At 40.4% G+C, this 15,533-nt stretch overlaps 1 pseudogene; it reads left to right on the top strand.

Annotated features, from left to right (window-relative positions):
• Positions 1–14,113: 14,113 nt before the first annotated feature.
• Positions 14,114–14,424, top strand: LOC103002142 (U6 snRNA-associated Sm-like protein LSm7; annotated as a pseudogene).
• The last annotated feature ends 1,109 nt before the right edge of the window (positions 14,425–15,533 follow it).

Below are 15,533 nucleotides of genomic sequence, written 5' to 3'. Positions count from 1 at the left end.
TTTTATTTGGTGATGCTATGGGTGTGACCTAAGCTGAGAGGGCAGAACCAGGAATCATCTGGACACCCATATTTAGGAAGGACTGACTAACACATGATGTAGGGTACAGGAAATATACTGAACAAAGGCTTAATAATTGGTTGACTATCATAAAGTCTTTGCTAGCAATCCTTCTTTTTATATAAAGTTATAGGCATGGAACCAATATTCCCTGTGTATACTCCACACTTTGCCCTGTCCCCCAGCCCCACACTAGCCCAGGGAATTGAAGCCCAATATCATTAGTTCCTCTAGGAAACCTGATTCTTTCCATAAGATCCTTCAATTCTTTGTGTCTTATTGCTGTTTGTTCTCTTTTTTAATGAATACATAAATGAATATTATTTGTATTTGGGGTTTCAATTTCTGCCCCTTGTGAGTCCACGCTCCTTCTGAGGCTTGGGAATTTACTCATTCTTTGACAAAAATGTGCTGAAAGTCTACGACATGCTGGGCTCTGTTCAGAACCCTGGGGTTATAGCTGTGGACAAAATGGGCAAAGTCTCAATAATCATGGAGCTTACATTCTCATGGGGAGAGAGACCAATAAAGAAATAAAGGAGAAAATGTCAGGTAGTGATAAACTCCATGGTGAAAATAAAATAAGATATGTGAAGGGGATGACTGTGTGTTGGTCAGAAAAGGACTTTCTGAATTCTTGACTTTGAAGCTGATCTCATCTTTCTTCTTAGTTCCTGTAGCACTTCATCTTGCAAATGGTTGTTGCTCAATCAATATTTTAGAATCAGGTATTTATTTATTTTTTGAAACCTGACAAAAGATTCTATTTTATGACTTCTAACTTCATTGGTTCAGAGAGTAGAATTTACTTTTTTAATCTCCAAATCAGATGGCATTCTCAATTGCCTTTTTTTTTTTTTTTTAAATATTTATTTATTTATTTATGGCTGTGTTGGGTCTTCGTTTCTGTGCGAGGGCTCTCTCTAGTTGTGGCAAGTGGGGACCACTCTTCATCGCAGTGCGCGGGCCTCTCACTATCGCGGCCTCTCTTGTTGCGGAGCACAGGCTCCAGACGCGCAGGCTCAGTAATTGTGGCTCACGGGCCTAGTTGCTCCGCGGCATATGGGATCTTCCCAGACCAGGGCTCGAACCCGTGTCCCCTGCATTGGCAGGCAGATTCTCAACCACTGCGCCACCAGGGAAGCCCTCAATTGCCTTTTAATGTAAGCTTCCTCGCCTATGTTTCCAGTATGTTGTCAGTTGTCACTTATACTAGTTAAAGAGCAAATGCGAAAAAGAAAGGGATCTCAAATTCCGGTCAAGAAACATCTGCTAAATAGTTGGCATTATTCTTAAACTATCTTCTCTTCAAGCAATTTTGGAAACTTCCTATTTGTACTTCTGTAAGGGTTGCACCTGGGGAATGGCACGGAGGCTTTTATGAGGAGTGCTGTTACAGGCTTCTCGCCAGAGCTGAGAGAGAAGAGGCTGTAGGGAGCTCTATTTTATGGTACAGTGAGGTTAGCCATTTACTGTTCCCATAAGCTATTTCACTTGCAATAAAGGTCAATGGGCCTTTTTAGGAAGGAGGGCTAGAACCCTGTCTAAAACTGCCATCTTCCACAGTCAAAAAGACAGGCTGCTTTAGATTCTTCTGTAAAGTGGCAGGATGTTTATTTAGCTGGGAGAGTGGATGAATATGACCAGCTGATGAGCAAGGCAGTAAGAATTCACCGACTTCTGGGCGGAAGACTTAAATCCTAAGGTAGCTTGACCGCAAAGCTAAGCAGGGTGTGGGTGACTGTGGGTCTGGTTGTTACCTTGACATGTGAACTCTGCCAAGAAATATGTTTCTGTGTCTGGCACTCTCTATCCCTGGACTTCCTGGGAAGTTGGTGTCATAAACTACTGTGGTTTGCAGCTCAGGGCATCTGCAAGTCCAGTGCAACAGAAGCAGTTCCATTACAGTGGATTTTTCTTTCTTAGTTTTTTAAGAAAGAAATCAAACTGGGTGGGTGTTTCCTTAAAGATAGAATAGGACACTGGGCTGCAATGCTTTTGTTCACTATCTCCTAATGGAATTTTGAAAAACTATGCACCCTCCTTCAGTTCTATGTTGTAATGTAAAACATTTCATCAAAATCTTGAACAGTAGCAAAGGATATAATTTATGGTCTGTTGTCAGTACTGGCTTTTTAAAGTGACACTGTTACTTAACTCATCATAATAAATAAATAATAATAAATCCAATGGAATGGAATGGAATAAATACTACAGCAAATTGATACCTGCTATCACCCACTGGGTAAGAGTTGCAAATTTTATATCTTTTCGTTTTCCCCTTGCATTTTTATTTCTATTCATTTACCGAACTTTATCCTAATAAAATGTCTTTTTGTGATTAAGAGTATTTAACTATTTCCCATTTCATACTTCTCTATAAAAATAAAGTGAAATTAGAGCATTTTTTTCCTTACCTCTGGTCATAAGGTTCTAACTGCTAAAAAAATATTCACCTGGATTGAGTCATCATTACAATCATTATTGGGAATACCTGTGGCAGAAACAATGCTCTGTTCACCACATCCTTTTATCTTCTTGGAGGTACAGGAAGTTTATATTTCTCAGTTTCCCTTTGGGAGTCTGAACAGAAATGATGTATTGTTTCCTGTCCTAGTTCACAGTGAGTTGAGCTCTAGTTCTCCTTCTCTCTCTCTCTGTTGAAAGCTGGAAACTCTGAGATGGCAAAGATGCAAGATGGAAGCAGAGTTATCTAAGGCCCCCTTGGAGGAGAGTCCCCCAAATGAGCCTCCTTGTCTTCACCAGACTGTGATATAAAAATTAGCAATACACTTTTGTTGGGTAAGCCATTGAAGTTTTAGGTTTATTAGTTACTGTAAGGTAGCTTACACTATCCTGATCAATATATGCCGTAACTGATCAAAACAGCATGGATCTATTACAACTTTTTTTTTTTTAATCTATTTTTGGCTGCATTGGGTCTTTGTTGCTGTGCGTGGGCTTTCTCCAGTTGCGGTGAGCGGGGGCCACTCTTCCTTGCGCTGCTCAGGTTTCTCATTGCGGTGGCTTCTCTTGTTGTGGAGCACGGGCTCTAGGCTTGTGGGCTTCAGTAGTTGTGGCACGTGGGCTCAGTAGTTGTGGCTCACTGGCTCTAGAGTGCAGGCTCAGTAGTTGTGGTGCACAGGCTTAGTTGCTCCGCGGCATGTGGGATCCTCCCGGACCTGGGCTCGAACCCGTGTCCCCTGCATTGGCAGGCGGACTCCTAACCACTAAGCCACCAGGGAAGCCCCTATATTACAACTTTTGATAGGTCATTCTTAAGAAAAATAATTTTTAATTTTTGAAAATGCATCTCAGTAAAAACACTGAGAAATTTTGTTCACATAGATGGGATTAAAGGTGGTTATAGCAATGTCTCCCAATATGCGTGCCCCAGTGCAAATCACCTTAATGAGATTTTCTAAAACAGGAGAAACACTATTGGAAAATTGAGGTAGGAAAGGAGTTCTCAGGCAGTCGATTTAAGGAACAAGTTATATGAAATGTGAGGATCTGGACTTAAAAATCTCTCTGTTTATATACCCCTTTGAAAGTCTCTGTGAGTATCCAGCGACACCTGTATTCCACATTTAAGACACATCTAGGGAAAAGGAAGGAGAGTCAGGAGGTGGAGCGTCCCCTGACCTGACCCTCTTTTGGCTGCTGACCTTTACCCAAATCCTTGGTCCATCTTTTTCTGCCTTCCTTCTAATTCCCACTAGCTCATAATGAAAAGGATCCTGATCAAGATTAAAGTCTGTAACATATAAAGAGTTATTTTAAATCAATAAGAAAAATATGATTATTTCAGAAAAAAACGGGCAAATGATCACTAACGGCAATTCATGAAAGAAGAAATACAAATGGCTAATACCCACAGAAAATATTAAAGCTCACTTGGAACCTGTTTTAAGTTTAACTGTACAACTTAAAACAGTGAGATACGATTTTGGAAATAAAATCGAAAAACTAATCTTTAGTGATGGTTGGAAAGAGAATAAACTGATTTAACATTTCTAGAGAGCAATTTGGCAATATAAGTCAAAAAAAATTTTTAAATATATAAAGTTGAGCTAGCATCCCACTTCTAAGCATTATTCTATGAAATAAGCATGAATCAGTTAAAAAAAAAAAGATTCAGCCTTGAGCTTTACCACAGTTTTTTTAGTTAGCTTCTTTTGGTTGCAAGTATTAGGTTGCAAGGCATGCAAGGCTTTCAAATGAAAGCATTTGAAATGCCTATTCTCTTCTGCATTTTCTGGTTCTCTTAGTTAAAATTCTTGATTGATTTGGATTGATTGCTTGCTGAGTGCCAATAGATTGACTGACTTCATCCAATCAACTATTGTTTGTCTGGGAAGAGAACTGTCATAGGATGTACAGGGTTACTTCTTCCAGGGGCTGTTTGTGGGATGAGGGTTAGGTGCTCCATGCTCCATAAGAGACAGGAAATTAAATCAGCGTAGCATATCTAGAATGGTGAAGAATAGGAATCCCTTAAAAGCCCAACCCGGAATATAATGTAAACTGTGACACCATGCAGTGAGACAATCATTAAAAATGTTCTTATAGAAGACTCTTCAATGACATGGAAATATATTTGTGATATATTTCTATTTCTAGAGGAAAAGAACATGTAAAGAGAATAAACAGTATATCTTAATTTTTAAATATTTACATTTATAAAGAAAGAAAGTGCTATGGACTAAATTCATGTTAAGGGGACTGAATGTTTGTGCACCTATCCCACCCTTCCCCGCATTTTTATGTTGAAACCCTAACCTTTGATGTGATGGTATTTGGAAGTGGGATCTTTGTGAAATATGTGAAAGTGCTTGAAAAAAATGATATGCATACAAACGTGCATGTGCATGTACACACAGGTCTCTATACATACACACAAAATATATATCTTATAAATGCTTATGTGTATATGTCACACAGTTGTGGATATAATAATCAGAAGCCTAATTCCCTGATTTGACCTTGGCTAAATGCAAATAAAATGATAGATCACTATGGATTTGATGAGATGCCTTGAGAAGGAAATGTCTTGTTGACCCAAGTACTTTGAGAAGTGCTGATTATTACTCTTTTCCATAAGACAAGAAAGAGAAGGTTAGAGAATATTTACTTTCTGGTGAAAACAGGAGCACAATAAATGAGGAACATTGTTGAAAGACAACAGAGGGGAACAAAGGTCTAATTTAAATTTAAATATTTGCCTACAGTGTTTTAGAATATAATATATTATAGCTCCTGTCTTTTCATGTTTACTGAGAAGAGGCCGACACTAAGATTTTCAAATATTAACAATAAATATGACCATTAACCACAAAGTCTGAGATTGCCACAAAGCTTGTAAACATGTCTGATACAGGAAATGGTATTTGTTCACTTAGCTATAAAGTATGTTATAGGAAATTATATTTGTTCCCAGACTGAATATGAACTCTGCTTTCAATAGTAAGCCCATTCCTTAGTCAATAGACTCACGAGCCTAATTAAACCCCCAAATATGTGTTGGATAGATTCTCACATGAGTCCAAACGCTTCAAACACTTGGTTCTAGATTTCTCTTGGTAGACCACTTGAAACAAAGGGTGCTTCTAGAAGACTCAACTTCAAACACGGTGAAGTCTGATTTATTTCACAATGTTATCTGAAGTTACATCTGGGGAGTGACAGCGGGAAGTGAGAAAAGAAAAACTAACTTCTACTGTATGAACTTATGTGTTGGTAGAATATTGTTTTTTCAAGCATTTACTACATTTGTAATAAATACATTTTAAGTGCTTTGAGTATAGCACAGCACCATACAAATTGTTATTCATATATCGGCTGATGGTGAGGGGGCAGGGCTTAATCTTCTCTTCTTCCATGTGCTGAAGTGGACCAAAAACTACCCTCTGGTTACTTGCCATGAAGCTGAATCTGTTAACAGATGTATTTGATCATCTCCCACATTATTGGTCTGCCTGTTAATTTTTATTAAAAATCGATTTAATTACCAGCATTTAAAAGCTCAGGTGATTTTTGCATAAAAATACATTGTGGTGGATAAGATAGATTGCTGCTTTGCATGCATTCCACACACCCCTTCCTACCGCCAGAGACTGGGCAGCTAAAAATGACATTTCTAAACTGGGCATCTGGAAGTGACTTTTAGCTTAGACCAATCAGATGCACTCAGGGGAGATGTAAAAGGCAGAGGTCCCAGTTGCCCCTGGTGGCAGGCCCGTCAAGGATGCTTTGGGTTTTTCTGTAGCAGCATCCCTGACAGCAGCTTTGTGGGGACCAACGGGTGAGATCAGTAGCATCTTTTAGCTGTTGGTCGCTATTTTTGTTGCCAGCATGGACTTAAAAGGTGAGGTATGGCTCTGGAGCCAGCAGTGACTGCATCAGTAGCTACCTAATCTCCAGACTGTTCCTAGAGCTAACAGTTCAGGGGAAACTGAACTGTTTCCCATCTTCCTGACTGAGGCGGAGTCGGCAGCCTCCTTGGGGGATGGAGTCTTCATTGTTCTTCTGGTGGTCAGCCCTGGAGGCCCAGCCTTAACACACTCTGAGCACCTAATTCCCTGTTTGAAGCCCTTTGCCCTTCGTGCTTACAATAGCTAGAGTGGTTTCTGTTTTCTGTAACAGAACTCTGACGAATATATAGGAAAAAGAGGAGCTCTGGTAACATCCAGCCCTGATTTTGGTTATGGTAACAGTAGACTGGTAATGAGCAGTGGCCTGTAGGTTGCATAGATCCCACCACATCTTAGTGAACTCCCCAACTGGAGGCCATTTTCACTGTATTTGTAGTATGTGTGTGTGTGTTTAAGAGATGTCTCACTTTTCTTAGTTGTTTTACCTTCCTGGACCCTATAGGAATTTTAGTTTGCCACCTCACTAATCCTTAGCTACAGATTGGCTGAAAATGATTTTTTTTTATTTCTTAAAGGATATAATTCTTCCATTTCGAATATACTCCAAAATGTCCCCCAATCAAAGCCAGAATGCTGTACATCTAAACTGCATCATTTAGGTCCCTGAGAGAACTGCTTTTATTGAACTATGAAACTAGTTGTTCTATTAACCCTAAGGATGTTGAATAAACTGTAATGTCACCTCTGTGACAACACAGCAAAGAGGTTTCCTTCAAGTCAAATTTTACCTTATAAGCATGTAATAGATCAGGTTTTGCTTTTTGCACTGGCTGTCAGAAAGGTAGGGCCACAGGCCACCTGAGTCGTTGACTTCTCATAGCGTACATGACATAATGCTTGTATGTTGTGTATTAACCCCACCCCTGACCGTGTCTCATCGTTACTCATTGGTTTTCTTTTCACCCAGATTTCTTCACATATTAAGAAAAATCCTACTGTATTATGTTTGAAACCCATTTTAAATCCTTTTTGTAATATGATGGAGAATAAATATTTAAATAAAGTGCGTTCACTTTCCCTACTCTATTCCTTGTGTTATGTCTACTAGACCCCTGTTCCTCAGTCCTCTCTGCTTTTGTGTGCTCAAGCATGTATTTCTGCCAACGTCTTAACAGACCTAGGCTATTCATGGGTGTGCTTGGGATTTTGCAATCTAGCGAATATTCTAAAGATGTGGTCAAGCTGAAGAATGAGGCACCTTTTAGCAAAAAGCAATTTGTTCTGTGACTATTACTGAGTAAAAATCCCAGGAGCTACAGATTTCTGTGTAAACCAAATGCAATACTCAGTCTTTTGGGGAAGCAAGTAATTACACTTCCTTTGATGATATAAGGCCAGAAAATATCTAGCATCTGATCTTAAGCTAACCTGTTTTTTCTTTTTTTTTTTTTTTTTAAATATTTATTTATTTATTTATTTATTTATGGCTGTGTTGGGTCTTCGTTTCTGTGTGAGGGCTTTCTGTAGTTGCGGCAAGTGGGGACCACTCTTCATCGCGGTGCGCGGGCCTCTCACTGTCGCGGCCTCTCTTGTTGTGGAGCACGGGCTCCAGACACGCAGGCTCAGTAATTGTGGCTCACGGGCCCAGTTGCTCCGCGGCATGTGGGATCTTCCCAGACCAGGGCTCGAACCCGTGTCCCCTGCATTGGCAGGCAGATTCTCAACCACTGCGCCACCAGGGAAGCCCTCTTTTTTAATTAAACATTTTATTCTGAGATAATTATAATTCACATGCTGTTTTAAGAATAATATTAGTGATCCTGTGTACCTTTTACCTGGTTTCCCCCAATGGTAGTGTCGTACAAAACTATAGTACAATATCACATCTAGGATATTGGCATCAATACAGTCAAGATACAGAACATTTCTATCACCACAAGAACCCCTCGTGCTGCCCTTTTATAGACACCCCTTCCCTCCCAACCCCACCTATAATAACTACTAATCTTTTCTTTATTTCTATGCTTTTTGCTTTTCAAAAATAGCTAATCTCTTTTGATGGCATAAATGTTCATCACAGATGACTGCACTACACTTACTATCACCCTTCCCCTGCTTCCATCCATTATCTGCCCTCTTCTAACCTACTCTGTGCCGGAGAAGGCCAGCCCTTGAGGATTACATCACCAGGCTCCCTTGTTCTTTGGTTTCCAATTGGGGTCACTGGAGGCACTGGCAGAAGATGGTGAGAATGGGAGAAAAGAGGTGTAAGAATAATCATCCTTTTGTGCACAACCCCTCCCTCATGAGGCATGGGGAGAAGAAGAGGAAGAAGCACCACTACCACCACCACCAGAGAGGAGTGAGTGCCCAGATGAGGAAATGGACAGAGACCTTGGTCAGTTGAGGTGCCTGCCTTCAATGGTGAAGCTATCTCTGACAATGAATTAATCACTAATAACCTTGACAGACTGAAGATTAGGGAGGGGGAAGGAATCCAATCACAACTGAGATTGAATTCTTTGATCTAGCAAAAAAATTTCTTGACCTGGGTAAAGAATAAGATTTAATTAGATTCAAAGAAAAAGGAAGAATTGTGAGATTTCTTTCATAACAAGTTTGTGGACCATGGTTCACAGTCTCTACCTTTAATGGTTTGGTGCTCCCAGCCTTAACGCTGGGATACTTAACGTCCCAGAATCTACTAGTTTGCAGTTGAAAAGGCTTATGTTTTGCCTTCAATGAATAAATTGTCATTGTCACATCATGTCTATTTATGGATTATAGACAAATTTTAATAAACACTATGTATTAGGCTTGGGTTAAGCATTTTACATTCATTATTTCATTTATCTTAGCCAATAACGCTGTGAGACAGATATTTTCCTAATTTGACAGGTAATAACCCTTAGGTGCAGAAAGCCTAAATAACTTGTCCAAGGACACACAATTCATAAGTGAAAGATATGGAATTCAAGTCTATCTTTTAATAATTAGGCCATATTGTCTCTCAATGAGGCATATTGTTTTCCACCAGGAAATGGAAAGACAGGGCTGCTCTTTCCAATGACCTTGGTTGCTCTGCCCTCCCCTCCTCTCCTGGATAGCTCCTACACATCCTTGATCTCTAGTCAAGAGTCATATTCTCAGGGAGCCATCCTCACCTTCTTGCCCTCATGAAAGCTTTCATAGCACCATGGATTTCTTATTTGTAACACTTGTCACCACTGAAATTTATATCTGTTTAATTATCTGATCAATGTCTGTTTTCTCTCCCCTAAACCGTAAGCTGCATGTCATTTTGCCCCATTACATCTCCAGCGTTTAGAACACAGTGCCTGACATATAGTGAGTGATCAATAAACATTTATTGGTTGATTTAATAAGACTTTTTATCTTTATTTTACAGACTTATAGATTCTCAGAGTCAGAAGTCACCCCAGCTGCTAATTATTCCACTCACTCATCAGAAGTCCCATGGAATCATTCTAACCAACTGGTCAATCAACTGTTCTTGAAACATCTTTGGACCACTCTGACTGCTAGTGCCATCGTTCAGGGGAGCATACTAATGAACTCCAGTTTTCCTTACCCACAAAAAAGCCTTCATCCAAGTCTTGTCTTCTTCGGGCTGCATGTGTCCAGTACCTGGGACAATCCTTGTATGATCATCTGTCCGCAATCTCTGGAATGTGTGCTCGTCCTGTTCAGTACTCAGGATAAAGATCTGAACTTTGTATGTGTTCTGACCAGATTTATTAGACTCTAAAGTAAGATGCTAATCTCATCTAGGATTGATATAGAGTTTGAAGAAATTTTCAACTTCTATTTAAAATATGTGTAATAAAGGTAATTATCTAATCACTATCCAGTGGCCCCCTAGTACCTGCGCTGGGCCCCTCTCTACCATGCCACTCTATTCTCCAGCATCACTGGAGGCCAAGGATTCTCATTCGCCCTATTAAGGGACTGGTAGGAGGCTTACAGGTATCCTGGACAATAAAAAATGGGGATTATTTACATGGGGAGGTATGGATGGAATTCAGAAAAGACTTGAGATACGAGTAAATGTTCTTAGGTTGGAAAATCCACAGGTGACGTGAGGACACCTATTGATAGAAGGATTAGCAAAGTAGCTCTTCTGCCTATGCCTCGTGCAGTGTTCTTTCGATAGGTGACTAGTAATCTCAGATTCCCCTTGGTGCTGAACTCCAGCAGTGCTGGGGAATCTTCTGGTGTTGCCTATACTCACCTCCACCAAGCCTCTTCCCTGTGGTACTTCACAGGTACCCCAGGTCAGGTCCTTTTGTCCTCCATTCCCTGTCCCTAAGTGCTGTCATCATGGGGGCTGGTGGCTTGGCCCTTCATCTAATCTCTTTCTGTTTCTATGTCATGATCTCTGGGCTCTCTCAAGGTGTCCCTTTGATTCGCAAAATCCTGCTTCAGAGCCGCGAAGCTGAACATGTACCATTCTTCTCTTTTATTCTCAATCTAATCATCCTGCTCTCTTTGAGGCAATGCAGTCAAATAAAAGAAGGTTGGGAAAAGAAAGGCACAAAATTAATTTTTAAAGATATTATCCTGTTGCAATTGTATTGCTGCTAAGCCCTATCTGTACTTGTGCCATTGATCCTTTTAGCCTCAAGAACAGGATTCAAATTTTTTAAATGGTGTTGGAGAAAGATTATTTTCTGTAAAGGAAATTCTCATTTTAATTTCCAACAGAATTGCCTACTACAAAAAATAGCTTCTCATTAAAAAATGTTCATTAATTCAAGAAATATTTATTAAGCTACTGCTAGGTGGCAGGGAACTTGCTTTTCCACTTTCCTGATTTAAAAAGGAGGTGTCTGGAAATCATAGGAATCAATATACTGACTGGCAACAAACAGGGCAGTCTTTATTCCAATGAAATAACATTCTAGTGAGATTTTAGTATGGGTATATTCATTCATTCAGTTATTCATTCAACATGTTTTCTGAGCCCCAGGTCAAACTTTGGCACTAAATATATAGGAAAGACATGTCACCTGTGCCCACTGTATAGCAGACAGATAGGTAGATAAAACAATAATTACTTTACATTGTATTTAACGTTATTTGATGCAGACAAAGAAGGCCTTAGGAGAGGGCGTCATGGAGGACTTCCCAGAGGAGGTGAAGCTAGGCTTTACTTGTAAGGATGAGTGGGAGCTTAAGAAGTGAGAAACACGAGATGGATACTTTAGAACACGAGAAAAACACAGGCAAGAGATGCAAGAGTATGTTTGGAGAATGATAATTTGCTTGGATTTAGACCGAGTAGAATGGCTTTTGTCCAAATACAGGTCAACACACAAGAAAGAACTCAAGTTCTCTGAATTCCTGTGTTCTTTCTTACTTAAGAATAAAACACTCAGGCTTCCCTGGTGGCACAGTGGTTAAGAATCCGCCTGCCAATGCGGGGGACACAGGTTTGAACCCTGGTCTGGGAAGATCCCACATGACGCGGAGCAACAAAGCCCGTGCGCCACAACTACTGAGCCTGCACTCTAGAGCCCGCGCGCCGCAACTACTGAGCCCATGTGCCACAACTACTGAAGCCCGTGCGCCTACAGCCCGTGCTCCACAACAAAGGGAAGCCACCGCAATGAGAAGCCCGCGCACCGCAGTGAAGAGTAGCCCCTGCTCGCCGCAACTAGAGAAAACCCACGTGCAGCAACGAAGACCCAACGCAGCCAAAAAAAAAAAAAAAGGAGTAAAACCCTGACTGTGTAAGTGGATGCCATTCAAAAGCATGCTGGGATGAATGAAGTGCATTATACTGGGGGACACTGGTGCCTCAGAAATGCTAGGAACCCAAAAGCAGAGATGTGTCAGGGGTTGGCTCCAGTAGGGAGATTGCTCGAGGATCCAATTTTTGTAAAATATTGTGAAAGGTCCTGCTGTGGGACCTCTAGTTCAATCCTGCAGTTCTTTTGTGACATAATTTACCCATATCTCTATGGTAGGTCAGCTACAAATCTTGGGTGAAATCCATCCCAAGCTAATGGCAAATGTAACTTACTGCCAAGCTTTGACGTGATTTTTCCTCTGCCATGTGTTCTTAGGTTAATCAGGGGGAAATGATTACGGAAAGAGAACATTTATAGAAGAAGATTTTGAAAACCAATTTCCTTCAATGCAAATGGTTAATGGAATAAGGTTTTTAGTCTTTCAAACTATAAGCACCCTGGAACTTTACTGGATACTGCAGCTCAAATTCTTAAATCATTTGATTCTTTATGGATGATCCTCCTTTCCCTCTCCAGTCCAGGCAGAAAGGTACTACACTGGCTTCTAATCATTGGCTGAATTAAGATCAGAGGTATGAATTCAACTCAAGGTCCCAAACAAACGCCTCCTCCTTTACACCTCAGCACTCAGAGAATGGCAAACAGATGAAGAATAAATGCATGTAGTTTGTCAATTACACTGACAATTGTTTAAGAAAGAATTGTCATTCTTATACTGATAAATGGAAATGCAAGAAAAATTGTATCATTGACTGGCTTTAACAAGCCTACTTGGTAAGTCTACTTGTTTCAAGAGATCATCACAAACTCTTGTTATACTTTGGTTTAGAAAATAATCCTTTCATTGAACTGGAAAAAATATTTTTAAACTTTTAAAATGTATAAACCATGTATAATTAAATTCATGTGGTTGAACCTCGGAAAATTAAGTGCAGGAATGCAACTGCACTTTCAGTGTCAAACGCTGTACTCATTTTCAGAAAATCTCAATCAGAAACTAACATCAGGTTCTAAATTCACCTGCTAGGAGGAATCTGGGCAACTTATTTTCAGAGTGCATTTTTTTTCTTTGTAGAATTCAGCTTAGCTTCTTGCTCTTAGTGACTGGCTCTCTCAGATATAGAGAGCTCTGCCCCACACATTTCAAATTAGGTTATGACTACATGGGCAATTACTTTACAGATGTTCTCTGCTTAACAGCAAATATTTTTTTCCTTACCCATGTACGACACTTATAGGTTATTTGCTGAAAAGATCTCAAAAACATTATAAACATGTATGTTGCCATTTTGAACAAAATCAATTCAGGAACTACTCTTTTACAGAGTAATCTGGTCCAGTTCACTGTAGATAGTTTTATATATTTAGTACCTTTATCTTTTAGTCAAAGAAACCTCCAGATCATCCCTGGCTGCTGAGGGTCTCCTGCAGCATTACTAACGATGTTGGGTTTTGTATTTATTAAAATAATTTAATTTAGAATCTTATCTTTAGATTACAAAGAAGTATCAAAGCACAGATTATAAGTGCTGTGCGAGTGATCACCGGTACTCAGAAAACCACCTTGTTTGTGATTATTTGGTAAAGATCAAGGTCACAGGCTTCCTTCCTCCAGCAGCCAGGCAGATAACCCAAGTATGTAAAGCAGGCGGGCCTGAGGGGGTGTGTGTCCCTTCGAAAGGGAGCAGGGCTTCTTAATTCTGGTTAAAAGCAGCCACACAGGAAAGTGTGTCCAGAGTGCCATTCTTTCACATTTGTTGACTCTTCCAGACAACCCCAAAACTCATATTTCTATTTGAAATTTCTGGATTAAAAACAAAAATGCCACGTGGGTCAAATGTCTTCAGCTTACCTGTTTTCAACCTCTGATATAAACCCAGATAGGCAGCGACGCGGCCGGGCAAGATGGCAGACAAAGAGAAGAAAAAGAAGGAGAGCGTCTTGGACCTGTCCAAGTACATCGACAAGACGATGCTAGTGAAGTTCTAGGGAGGCCGAGAAGCCAGTGGAATCCTGAAAGGGTTTGACCCGCTGCTCAGCCTCGTGCTGGGCGGCACCATCGAGTGCATGAGAGACCCTGACGACCAGTACAAGCTCACAGAGGACACCCGGCAGCTGGGCCTGGTGGTGTGAAGGGGCACCTCCGTGCTGCTCATCTGCCCGCAGGACGGCATGAAAGCCATCCCCAGCCCTTCATCCAGCAGCAAGATGCCTAGCGGCCGGGGCCGTCCCTCCCCCAGGACTCAGGCCACCCCTAGGAACGGAACTTTCCTTTTTGTATAGCTTATGTTTTCGTAAAATGGATGTATTAATTCATTGCTTTGCTTGTTTACTAAACAGACTAGGATTCCCTTCACCATGGACCATGTCTTACCAATTTTTGTTTCCCCAAAGCCTAGAACAGTGCCTGGCACATAGCAGAGCACAAATATTTGCTAATAAACTGATCTCTAGATAAATGAGGGCCAGAGAAGGGTATGTTTTTTAGAGCTGGATAAAGCTATTAAATCTTGTGGACACTTTGGAAAGTTAAACGTTCACAACTATTATAAACTGTGTCCGTTCCAGGCAGAACATTCCTTTTAGCGATCTGCAGACTTCAAAGCTCATTTTTATGGATGTGTTCTGTCAGGAGAAGATTAGGTTTGGCTTTATGTACTTTCATGGAGAAAAGATGGACAGAGGGTCTTAATTTATGTAAGAAAGTAAAAGGAACAGGCGTTAAGTGAAATCCCATTATTATTTAGATTATTATAGTTTCTTGGGATATTAGAAATATTATGATTGAATTGACAAATTACTTTGGTTTAGTCAGAATTTACTCACAAAGTAAGAACTGAGGAAAGCTTTCACTTTGCCTATGGAGCATGTGATAAAATGAAAAAGAAATCAGGGGATTTCTTCAACTCCTCTAGTGCCTCTGAAAACTGGTGATGAACCAAGGATTCAAGAACACTGACCAGTGGCACTACAATGACCCTCTGGGGATTTCAGTTTAGCTAGGAAATGATTTTTTATAATTCCCTTTTCATTACTACAAGTATGTAGGCCCTCTTAAGTTCATGCATTATTTCAAGTCAACACTGATTAATTTCCCAATTACGACTTTTAGGAAATCTTTCAGGATTCTGCAATGCCCCGACCTTTAGCCTAAGGCACCACCAGACGTGAGTTTGGATTGGAGTGGGTACTGTTATTGTCATCAGCCACATTGTACGGATGAGTACACTGAAGCTTAGACATGATAAGCCTGGACTTCAGTCTTCATCAGTCTTTATCCAAAGAACATGCCAGTAACCACTACACCCTTCTGCATTCTGAATCT

This window comes from Balaenoptera acutorostrata, chromosome 4, assembly GCF_949987535.1.
Source record: "Balaenoptera acutorostrata chromosome 4, mBalAcu1.1, whole genome shotgun sequence".
Classification (NCBI taxonomy): domain Eukaryota; kingdom Metazoa; phylum Chordata; class Mammalia; order Artiodactyla; family Balaenopteridae; genus Balaenoptera; species Balaenoptera acutorostrata.
Note: the sequence above shows the minus strand (reverse complement) of the source record. Positions and strands in the feature narration are given on the sequence as shown.